We start from the raw sequence: 12,248 nt of genomic DNA on the forward strand, positions 1-12,248 counted from the left end.
TAAATTGCCACCTTCATGAGAAATTCATGGGAATGGAATTGCTGGGTCAAACAGTACTTGCATAGTGTATTTTGATCGACTTCCAAGAGATTTCCCAACTTATACTCCAACCAGCGATGAATATGTTATTATCCCATAACATGGTGTGTCATCGTTTTTGGTCTTTGTCAACCTGATAGGTAAAACACAGTACTGTATCTTCTTAAAGTTTGAACTTGTCTGTTTCTTAGTATAAGTGAAGTTGAGAAACTTTCCGCACAATTAAAAGCCATCATATTTATTTTCTATAATTTTTGCTAACGTCTGCCCATTTTCAACAGAGTTTTTTATAATATTGATTTTAAAGGACTCATATATCAATTAGCCCTTTACATTAAGAGCTGTAAATATTTTCTCTATATACTGTCTTTTGACTCTTTTTATAATGTTTGTTCAGGGTAGAAGGGCATATAAAAGCATACTTTTACATAGTTGGATTGATCAATTTTTTATTGTCTTCCAGGTTTTATGTTATAGTTGGAAAGAATTTTTCATTTTGAGAATATAATATTTATCTATGCTTTGTCCTAGTGCTTTTACAGTATAATTTTCTATCATTCTTCTGGACTTTATATTGGTATAAGTATGAGGGAGGATTACACTTTTTCGGGTAGCTTCTTAGTTGTCTCAACACTATTGGTTAGATAATACCTTATTTTTCCATTAATCTGAATTGTCATCTTTGCCTCAAACTAAATTTCCATAAATGTGTTAATTTATTTAGGACTTTTCTCCTCTGATCCATTGATTTGTATGTTGACTTTTTCACTTAACATGATGCCATGTGCATATTTCTGTTTGTTAGTCAGGCTTCTTGCTTATCACTGTGGTATTTACATCAAGTGAACATCCTGTAATCTACTCAACAGCTCTCCTTCTTGTTGCCCAACATTTAATATTGGGGGAATTTTGTTATGAACCAACAAATTGATTTCCAAAACTTTACCTCTGTTTATTCCATAAATAACCAGTTGTGAAGGCTACTCTCTTAACCTGGCATTATCTGGCCACTATACCTGCTGATGGACATTTCAAGAGTCCAGCATCCTGTCTTCCACATCACAGGTGAACATTTTCTCATCTAAACAAGAGTTAGCCCTCTAAGTGAGTTGGTAAGAAAAGGCTGACAAAAAATCCTTCAACAGCCAAGCATCTGCCATGAAATGGAAAAGAAAAATCTGTTGGATCTTTACACTTTTCTTTTGAATTAGGACATCTAAAACTTAAAGAGAAATGTTATACTCAGTTCCAAGCACTGGTTGAAAGCAGCTGGCTATATGACTATTTTCTTAAGAATGTACTTGCACTAAAATCAATTTTTTGTGCGGATGATTCAGATACATTGGTTGAGCCATCATGGTGCCAAATTTGTAAGTGTGCAGGTGTGTATAAAAATAGGTGGGATGTGAATGTGTGTGTGTGTTGTATTACCTAGAGGACAACACTGACATGTATGTGCTTTCTAGAACTGTTCTAATTTTTATTCATCATACAAGAGATTCTATTGATTTATATTAAGAGAGAGAAGACTGTTATTAGCTATTCCTTACCATAGCCACTGAAATGAAGTTCCAACTCAGAAACAAATTCCTTTTTCCTGGACTTAAGTTTGTTTCACTGGTTAGGGATGGATACATCTGGAGCCAGACAGATTGACAACTTCTTCTCTATCTGTACATATCTTAGAGGAAAGCTTCCTCTATAGGCATTAACTAGTGTCTCTATTTGTTACTTAAGTGAAATTTGGGTTCCATTTATGAGTCCCCAAATCCTCACTTGTTGTAAGTCATTCGTCTTCTTACACTGGGATAGATACGAGCTCCTGGCCACTGATAGTCAGTTACTCACCCAAGGCCCTATGGCAAGTCACTGCTGGGGAAAAGAAGTGATGGGTCAGTAAGATAATGTCACCACTCTAAAGAAATGTCTTGTGTTGGTGAGGTAATGGTTATGAATCATCGCATGGACTCAGTGGACTCCAGATAGTACGATTGCATATGACTGTTTAAATTACTTCTCATCCTAAAATTTTTAAAAAAGTAGAGAATAGAGAATAATGAATGACTGGTTAGATAGAGGTCTCCCATTTTGTTTCTGCCTCAGGCCAGTATCAACATTTTGGCTAAATTCAGAAAAAATGCAGTGCTTTCTTCACTCCCGTGAATATGCTATATTCTTCTTCCAAAGGGTTGATAGATGAAGAAGAGAAATAGAGGACGTGGTGATCCAGCAACTACTTGTTGACTCTATGTGGGAGTTTTCTAGTTATCACAGCCAATCTTTGTGATTTTAGACCACCATTTCTAGGATAGTCAATGATATCTCAAACTGGAGAATTGCCTTAAATTTCATGAGATGAGATGTCAGTAAAACTTGTTTCAGGGAAATAAAATGTAATGGTGATCAAATAAAGGTTTTTTTTTTTTTTTTTTAGGGAAAAAGGAGGGCACAAAGCCGATGGTAAATAGAGTTACTGGAAAACCCCACCATTTTGCTCCATCACAGAGAAGATCCCAACTGTCCTGAGATCCTATAGGTTCCAACTTCTGAGGGTGGGATATGAAGCCAGATTGTGTCTGGAAGCTGCCATCTGGAACTACGTTAACAAAGTCTAGGTGGGAGCTTGTCCTCTTTAGGGACTCTGGGATAAACATTAGATTCCCCATAAAAGAGTTGGAAATACAGGTGTCATTCAGGAACCAGGCTGAACAAGTTCTCCACTTCAATGCTTTGTCAATATTTTCTAAGAACGCCAATTCTGAGCCTCATAACCAGAGTCTGATTCAGTAATTCTGGGGTGAGGTTTGCTAATATCTGTTTTAACAAGGGCCTCAGCTGATTCCAGGTAAGGCTAAAGTTCTGGTGCTCTTTGGCGTAAATGTGATCACAATACAATAATATGATAATATAACCTGATTAGTGACAATAAGTGATTCATTTTCAGGTGAAGATTTGAATTTTGTCAAGTTCACACATTACAGATTTATACATCCATTCACTTCTCTGTGCATATAAATACAAGTAAACAAATGACAAATGTTATCTATGAGGTAGGGAATTTATTTGGTATGCTGTATTTAAGGGAAAAAAAATCAAGTTCTTGAAATTTGATGAGAGTCCATTTAAAATTCCTAGTTTTCCTACAGACGTTGGAGGGGGCTACTGAATAGTCCACCTTAAGACCGAAAAGGGCAAAAGTACAGAACGAAGGCCAAACAATGATTTCATTATACAAACGAAATGGGAAAACAGTGAAATTCTATCCATCCCTCAGGACTGACTCCATTTAGAGGTTAGAAGAGTGGCCTGGAGTGATCTCACACTTATGGGCTCTATAGCCATCGCTCCCGAGCAATTGTAGAGGGTTATGACTAAGGATGAAAGAATCATCACATAAAGTTTTGAGCTTTAACTACCCTCCTGTTGGGTATATAAGAGATAAAATAATCATTCCAGATGGCCCATCCCCTGGTGAATAGCGAACAAGGGGTAGCTAAGTAGGTGAGTGCAATCAGCAGAGAAAACAAAATAAGAATGTTAGTAATGAGTTTCAGTTCCGTTTTAGGCACCAACTGTTAAGTACATTAGGTGATGTCACAGATATTCTGTGATGAAGATGTCAGAAGGAGCTGGCTCAGGAAGGTTCTAAATGCGCTAAAGAAGGATTCCTTCCATGTTCGTCATGGTCCATTGCAGTTTACAGGTTTTTCCACATTAAAACAGGTTTCATGTTATCCAGATTACAGATGAGGAAACTGAGTCTCATCAGGATGAAAGGACATCCAACTTTTTATTGTCAGAGCCTCTCATTCAGCATCTCACTCATACACTTCAGCTCAGCTCCTTTTTATGGAGGACCAACCCTAAGTAAGGCACAGTGTTGGGTTTCAAGGCAAGTGGATGACCTCTGACAGTAAAAATGGTTGCAGGAACCCCTTACCATGCCTTGATCGTTCTTTAGTCTTCAGCAAGTCTGTGATGAATTCAGTGGAAAGACTTTGAAAATTGCTTAAAATTTTAATCATTAATATTGTCACAGCATTAAATTAGACCGATACCTGCGAAAGTGAACATTTTTTTTAAAGCAGGGAGCGCCCCATTATGTTGATTCACTTTACAGGATGACCACCTACAACCGATGTAATAGAATTCTGCCAACAAACCATTGTTCAATGCACAATAATGCTAATTACTCAGGGAGATACACTTTTCCAACAAAGAATGGCACATTTTAATTGCCTTTTAGTAAGATGCTTTGTCTCCCCCCCTCAGCTTTTTACATTCTTTATATTTTCTTCAAAAATCATCGTGCTTACTCAGTTTGCTAATTTGTCAGAATAAGATTTTATACAATTTTACTTACATATTTGGTCATGTCCATTTTTTATTTCTAATATTTATATTTTCTGTTTTCTATTTGACTAGACCTGCAAACCGTTTGATGGGTAATTTTGTCTTCTACACAAAACCAGATCTTAGAAGTGTTTATTCTAGTATTTATATGTTTTCTAATTCATTAATTTCTGCTGTTATTTTTTTGCTCCTTTTGTTTTACTTAAGTCTTTTTTTTGTATTTCCATTTTTTAACTGAACAAGTAATTTTCATTCTTTCTGGTTTCCTAATAAAAGGCTAACATGTTATGAATCTGCTTTAGTGTATAACTTTGCCAGCATTCCAGATATTTTGACAGATTCTGTTTTCACTCTCATTATTTTCTAAATAATCCTTAATGATGAGTTTGATTTTCACTGCAATCATTTTTGGTGCGAGAATCTGGACCTGTGTGTTTTTGAGTTTATGAGCATATATAGCATAATGTATAAGTACTGCTTTGAAAATTCATTGTAAACTTATAGGAAATATATTTTCCTGTTCTTCTTAATACATAGCTTTTGCTGTAAACCAAATAAATCAATCATATTGTTATTTGAACCTCTTTCTCTCTTCCTCCCTTTTTCCCATGGAGTATCTATATTTGTGTATATTTGTAAGAGATGGAGGAAAGTATAGTAAAGTCTTTAACTAACCCTGTGTTTCTGTTAACTTCTCTTTGTGCCTCTGATAGTGTGTGATTGCTGTATTTAAAAGAATATTATTTGGAGCATAAAACTATATGGCTTTTATGCTTTTGGTCTGGATTTTATTATTATTACCAAAATAATGTAACTATTCCAAGAAATAACTTTTTCTTTTAATTCTTTATTGCCTGAAAAGAATATGGCAACCCCTGTTTTCTTTCTTTATATTCATTTTAATTTTTTTTGACATTAGTTGCTGTATCTTTGCCTAGTCATTTAATAATACTCACCTCTCAGTTTTTTTAAAGTGTTAAAGCTTTTAGATAACAATAGGTTGAATTTGATTCATTCACTATTTGAGGGAAGGTATTTTTTACTATGGTGGTTTAGGTGAAGAGTGTATGTTATTATTACTGACGTAATTGTGCTTACTGTCTTTATCTTGTTTTATGCTTATTTTAAAAAAAAGTCTTCCTGTGTTTTCCCTAGCAAGTTTTTTTTTTTAATATAGGTATGTTTTCTTTGCTTTTTTTCCTCTAGTGATTCTGTTTTAAATTCTACTAATAATTTGCCTTAAGTTGTTAAAATGCTCATATCAATATTTCTGAAACTATCAACATAAAAAATGAAGCACTATTTACTCATTAGCTTCTATGTGTCAATAAAATGAGCATATAAGTAGTCTTTTGTTCCCACATTTTATCCAGACCCACTACCCAGTTTTTCTTAGTGTCATCTGTGATATTAGAGTTGGTTATTATTTTTAATGAGTTTTATTAAATTGTTACAATGTTTTCCTCTCATTAAGTTGAAGTATATCCTCAACAGATATATTCAGGGATAGTTGTGTGGTTTTTGAAAACATCATTCAGGTACCTCATATACAAATGGCAACTTCTGGGGCCATAGGATCTTGGATAACATCTTTTTCCTTCAGAACTTGATGGGTGCAGCTGCTTCCCACTAGCTATCTATTTTACATTTGGTAGCGTATATATGTCCATGCCACCCTCTCACTTCATCCCAGCTTACCCACAGGGAGATCAGCTTGGTGCTTTGTGACCACCTAGAAGGGTGAGATAGGGATGGTGGGAGGGAGATGCAAGAGGGAGGACATATGGCGATATATGCATATGTATAGCTGATTCACTTTGTTATATAGCAGAAATTAACACACCATTGTAAAGCAATTATACTCCAATAAAGATGTTAAAAAAAAAAAACTTGATGGATACGGTTTCATTGTATGAAGGCCTTTGAAGATACAGGGGAGAAATCCAAAGCACTTTTCTATACATGACAGAATTTTTATGAAATATTCTGAATTCTGATCAGACTCGTTTTCTACCCTGGAAATTTTTTTTAAGTACTGGTCTTTTCTATTGATTTTGCCTGGAATGTACATGTTTTGATTAGCCATGCCAGGCCTTGCTGCAGATCAGCCCACTCTGTGGAATTAGGGGGGAGGCACCACTTTTGCAGCATAATTCTTAAGGCCTTCAGGAAGGTAGGATGGGGTGGAAGAGACACCAGTTCACTCGGAGCAGGACATCAGAATCCAATTTTGGATTTGTCACTAAATGCCGTGTGAGCCACTGGACCCCAGCTGCTCATCTGTGAAATGGGGGTGTTGGAGAAGTTTCCCAAATTCCAGAACTGATGAAGGCATTCAACACAAAGAGGTAAACTTATTTGCTGTATTAGCATTGAAATCACTTTTTAAAATTGAGCTTACTGCTTTGAGTGAAAAAGAAAAGCTCTATGACAGAAAAGTGGTAGAACTAAATAGGTACTTTACATATTGTGGCAGGCAAGGTAATGGCTCCCCGAAGATGTCCACAGCCTAATCCCCACCTGTGAGTATATTATCTTACATGGTGATGGAGGATGAAGGTTGCAGGTGGAGTTAAAGTTGATGAACAGCTGACCTTGATAGGGGGATTATCCTGGGATATCCTGTGGGTCCAGTGTAATCAGAAGGGTCCTTAACAGTGGAAGAAAAAGGCAGAAGAGGAGGTCAGACTGATGTGATGTGAGGGATGTGAGAAGTACTCGGCCAATTATTGGCTTTCAAGATTGAGGAAGGGACCACAAGCCAAGGAAATGTTAGCAGCTTCTAGAAGATGGAGAAGTCAAGGAAACACATTCTCCTCTAGCACCTTCAGAAAGTAACACAACCCTGCCAGAAGCCTGTCTTTAACCCAGAGAGACGCACTGCAGACTTCCCACCTTCAGAATTGTAAGATAATAAATTTGTATTGTTTTAAGTCACTACATTTGTGGTCATTTGTTATAACAACAATCAGAAACTAATACACATATATCACTTTTTTTATCCTCACAACAGCTCTTTGGTATACATAGGTGGTGTTACCTCACTTTGAAGATGAAAAAAAAAAAATGGAGAATTGGAAAGTTTAAGCAACTTTTTCAAGATTTCCCAGACGAGGCAGGATTCATTCAGGAATTAACCTCAGAATCAACCCATTCTAAAACCCACCATAGTGTTTCTACACTATTTTCTAGGAAATTATTTGGGGGGAAAAAAAAAGATTTAGCAAGAACATCCCCTTGTAGTCTCCTGTAAATGTACATCTTCCAATATACCTAATTCAGCGTGTAATGCTCTGGTTGTCCTTAAGCACGAGAATGCTTACAATGCTTGGGATTTCAACTTCTGATTTAATTTCATTTTGCCATCTTGCCTCATTTCATAGAAACACAATTTTCTATGTATCAGAGGATTACCCTGGAGCTTTGTCATGAACATCAGATCGCATTGGTAAGGTTCACTCCGACATCGGTCTCCAGATGAAACTGAGGCCCTTTCCTTTTTTTTTTTATTTTTGTGGTACGCGTGCCTCTCACTGCTGTGGCCTCTCCCGTTGCGGAGCACAGGCTCCGGACGCACAGGCCCAGCGGCCATGGCTCACGGGCCAGCCGCTCCGCGGCATGTGGGATCCTCCCAGACCGGGGCACGAACCCGCGTCCCCTGCATCGGCAGGCGGACTCTCAACCACTGCGCCATCAGGGAAGCCCGAGGCCCTTTCCTTAACGTAAAGTACCATCGGGAAAAACACAGCAAGGACGGTCTTGCAAAATGAGCAAGCTAGTTTCAGAATTCACAGAGTGTCCATCAGGCCAGGTAACACAGGACCGGGGAGGGCTGCCTACCCGGCTCAACTTCAATATCCCGTCTTTAAAGACAGGGTTGTTCTGGTTTTCAGATTGGACTTTGCGTGTAAAGGCATCGCGGGCTCCATATGAGTACCAGCACCCACGGCCTCCTTCACTCATCCGACTTGGAGTCACTTTGGCAGCACGCGGTAGGGCTGCTGTCTCTTGGAAATGGGAAGGCTGAGGGTACCTTGGGAATCAATGAGGGAAAGAGGAATACAAGACCCCAGGAGAGGCGCCAGCATGGTGAGCAAAAAGAAAAGCCTTTAGCAAGTGGGAGGGTGCTTGTTCACCAAGACCTCAGGTCACGGGGATGTGAGCTGTCTCTGGTGGGATCTTGACCTGTATATTAAATGCTTGGTGACTTAGAACTAGCAAACATATCACAATCTATATATTGAGTTTCTGGAGAAGAAAGTCAGGGCTGTACTCTGTACAGTATAAGAATACTCTTCTGGTTGAGTAGACAGTGTCTACTCAACCAGAAGAGAAGGTCATGCTATTTTACATTTTTAAAGATTCATAATGACTATTAGGGAAGAAATTGATTCCAGAAAATGGTGGTGTTTTTGCAACATTTCCATTTTTACTGGTGCACTGTTGACATCAAAAAGCCCTGGGGGTGGCTTCTGCATTCCCATAAGGGTATTTCAAAGCTTTAGAAAAACAGGAAGGGGTCCTCATTCACCCCAGTGCCAGCAGTGATGGAGAGAACAGGGGCTCCAACTATGAAATGGTTTCCATCCTTGCTGAGTCTATAATTTTATTTTATCAAGGTGACCATCAATTCTCTGATTCTCAGGACTTGAGAGAAAGGCATCCTTGTACTGGGGTCAAGTTAGGGGTTAGAGATTTATGGAGCCCAAGTCCTAGGTCCTAGGCCTGGCCCTGCTGGTAGCCAGCTGTGTGGACACATTAACCTCTGCACAAGGAACTCTACTCAATACTCTGTAATAACCTATATGGGAAAAGAATCTGAAAAGAATGGATATACGTATATGTATAACTGAATCACTTTGCAGTACACCTGATACTAAAATGACATTGTAAATCAACTATACTCCAAAATGAAATAAAAATTAAATTAAATTGAAAAAAAAGTGTGAGAATGGTCAACTAAATGAGCCCTAATGCCTCATTCGTTACAGAAAAAGAAATACATTTGTGATATGATTATAAACAAACAGTGGATAATAGACATCTTAATGGTAAAGTATTGACAGCAATTAGTAATAATATTAATAATAATAATAGCTAACATTTTCTAAGCACTTACCATGTGCCAGGTTCACTAGATGCTTGAATTCCCACAACCACACTGTGATGATGGTCATAGTTTCTCCATCTTACAGGTGAGGAGACTAGGGCTTGAGAGGCAGGTCACATAACGAGCTCCTGGCAGAGCCTGGTTTCAGACTGTGGTCTTTTGGGATCCCGTGTCAGTGCATTCAATTGCTCTGCTTTGCTGTCCTCAGTGAATATGAACAATTTGAGGTAGAGGGCATGGACAACTAGGTTCCTAGGATAGAAATCGACAGTTCAAGAGCAAACCAGGATGAATCCTTAAAGAAGGAAGGCCCCGAATTACAGGGCTCAGTGAATCTGAATTAAAGGACAACTTAGGGTAGGGGTGGGACTGAGGAGAGAAGGACAAATGTCCCTGCTGACGTTCTTCATTAGTGCGACACCAGGCAGTGAGACCCCTGGTCACGTGCACACCTGTGCTTTAGATTTACGTGTATTATCTTAGTATGAACAAAATTTAGAATTTTACCGCAGTTTTCACGATGGCCATACTACATATAGTGAAATGTATGAAAACGTTTCATTGGGATTTGATACTTTTTTACATGTCTATAATAAGAGATGGAGAAAAATCACATACACTCACTTTCTCAGAGTGCCCACTGCAGGCAATGAGGGATGGATGTTACAGGTGGGAGTCAGAATCCCCTTCACAGTTTCAAAGGCTTTTAAGTTCTTTATTTGCAAATAACATTAAATGAAAAGTTCAATTCTATGTCCTTCAGTACAGAAAAGAGGAATTCATTATAAAGGCAAGGGAGGAAAATATTCTTCCTTTTACAGGCATATAGTTCCCTTCTTCAACCTTCCTCCACTCATGTTTTAGTTTAGAATTTTCCCTTGTAAAAAGTCCTTGTTTCTCAGATCTGAGACACTCAGTAGTGGGCACGTCCAGTTATTCAACTGCGAACATTTATATAAACTCCTCATTTTAAAATAAAGTAATAAGATTGAGTAAAATCAGCACTGGCTTCACATAGCCTCCTTATTTACGTTAATCCAATCAAGGAAGCTCTAACCTTTAGCTACTATATTTCAGAAGCGTGACTTTCTAAGTGGTGGTCAGGACGCTGATGCCCTGAAGGGAAAACTACTGTTACTTTTTGGGTCCATGGTCATAGGATTTGCCCCTTATTTTATTTGATATTTTTGATGAACACATTTATATGTTCACCACATTTATATTTATATAAATATGGGACTTATATTTAAATCATGAAGACCTTAGTTTAAAGGCAATAGGAAAATAACTTTTTTTTTTGCATATTTAACGTTATAAACCTGTGGACAAAAATTAGAGAAAAAATCCTTCACTGTAAAAGTGGAATCCTAGTTTTTTGATATTAGTAGGATAGGACCAACACTATGATAGGTTGTGCTGGATTTACATAACGCCATAATTTACACTAGATTCAATTTCACCGCTAGCTCATTCATTTCATGGGATACTGAACTATCCTGTCACTTATGCGAAAGACAAAGCACTGCTTTAATATAACAGAGTTCAGGCCAGTCAGGTTTCATCCCCAGCTTTTGGTGAATTTCCAAAGGAAGGACAGTGGCTAGACTGCAGCCCATACCCTGGTTCCATGATGAGAGAATGGGCTGGGACCTCAGTCTTTTCCATATGGCCTGGGTCGCACCCTGAGAAAGGCTCATTCTCCAAGTGGTCAAAAAAGGGAAATTGTGTCTCCTTTTTGGCAAGTAAGCTCCTCAATTCTGAGGTAGTTAAGGCACTATTAAATAGAATTTAGTGAGAATTTTGAAATGGACACACAGTGAGCATTTCCAGCTCAAAGTAGGATAACAAGTGGTGAACATGTGAGTATGAAAACAAATGGCTATTGTTATAGGCTGCATTATGTCCCCTCAAAGGACATTGAAGTCCTAGCCCCCTGTACCTATGATGTGACCTTACTTGGCAACAGGGTCCTTGTAGATGATCAAGTTAGGATGAGGTCATTAGGGTGGGTCCTGATCCAATATAGCTGTTGTCCTTATAAAAAAGAGGGACATTTGGACACAGAGAGAGAAAACACAGAGAGAAAAAAATGTGAAGACACAGGAGACATGCTATCTACAAGTCAAGGAAAGCCCGAAACTGCCAGAAACCAGGAGAAAGTTCTGGAACAGAGTCTCCCTCTCAGCCCTCAGATGGAACCCACCCTGCTGATGCCTTGACCTCAGACCTCTGGCCTCGAGAACCATGAGATGGAACATTTCTGTTGTTTCAGGTCCCCGGTGTGCAGTACTTGTTACAGCAGCCCCAGCAAACTAATACAGCTGTTTTATTCCCAGTTCAACCATTTGCCTTGAACATTTTAACAATGGTAATTATCAGTAAGTTTTCAAGCCAGACAATTGAGGCCCTGTGTCAGCAGTCACTCTAGGGGGATAGGACCAGACAGCATTGCTGAGTTACTCTTAAACCAAAATACTAAGAATTCTACAGGCGAGTTCTTACAGAGGTCAATGTCCTTAAGGCTGCTCATGCAAACGCTGATAGAGATTGGTGAACTGAGGCTTGGTTTCTTTCATCTTTTCTGACACTTCATTCCATTATAGACTATGGTTTCCCCTACATGCTTCATTACGAAATTAACCAGCACTCCCGCTGACCCACAAACCCATGCTATAATTTTGACCTTCCTATCTCTAATTTTCCAATAGTATTATACATTATGTATTAGACTCAACAAAGAATTTTA

The sequence above is a fragment of the Leucopleurus acutus genome (genome assembly GCF_964270905.1).
Source record: "Leucopleurus acutus genome assembly, chromosome: 5".
NCBI lineage: Eukaryota > Metazoa > Chordata > Mammalia > Artiodactyla > Delphinidae > Leucopleurus > Leucopleurus acutus.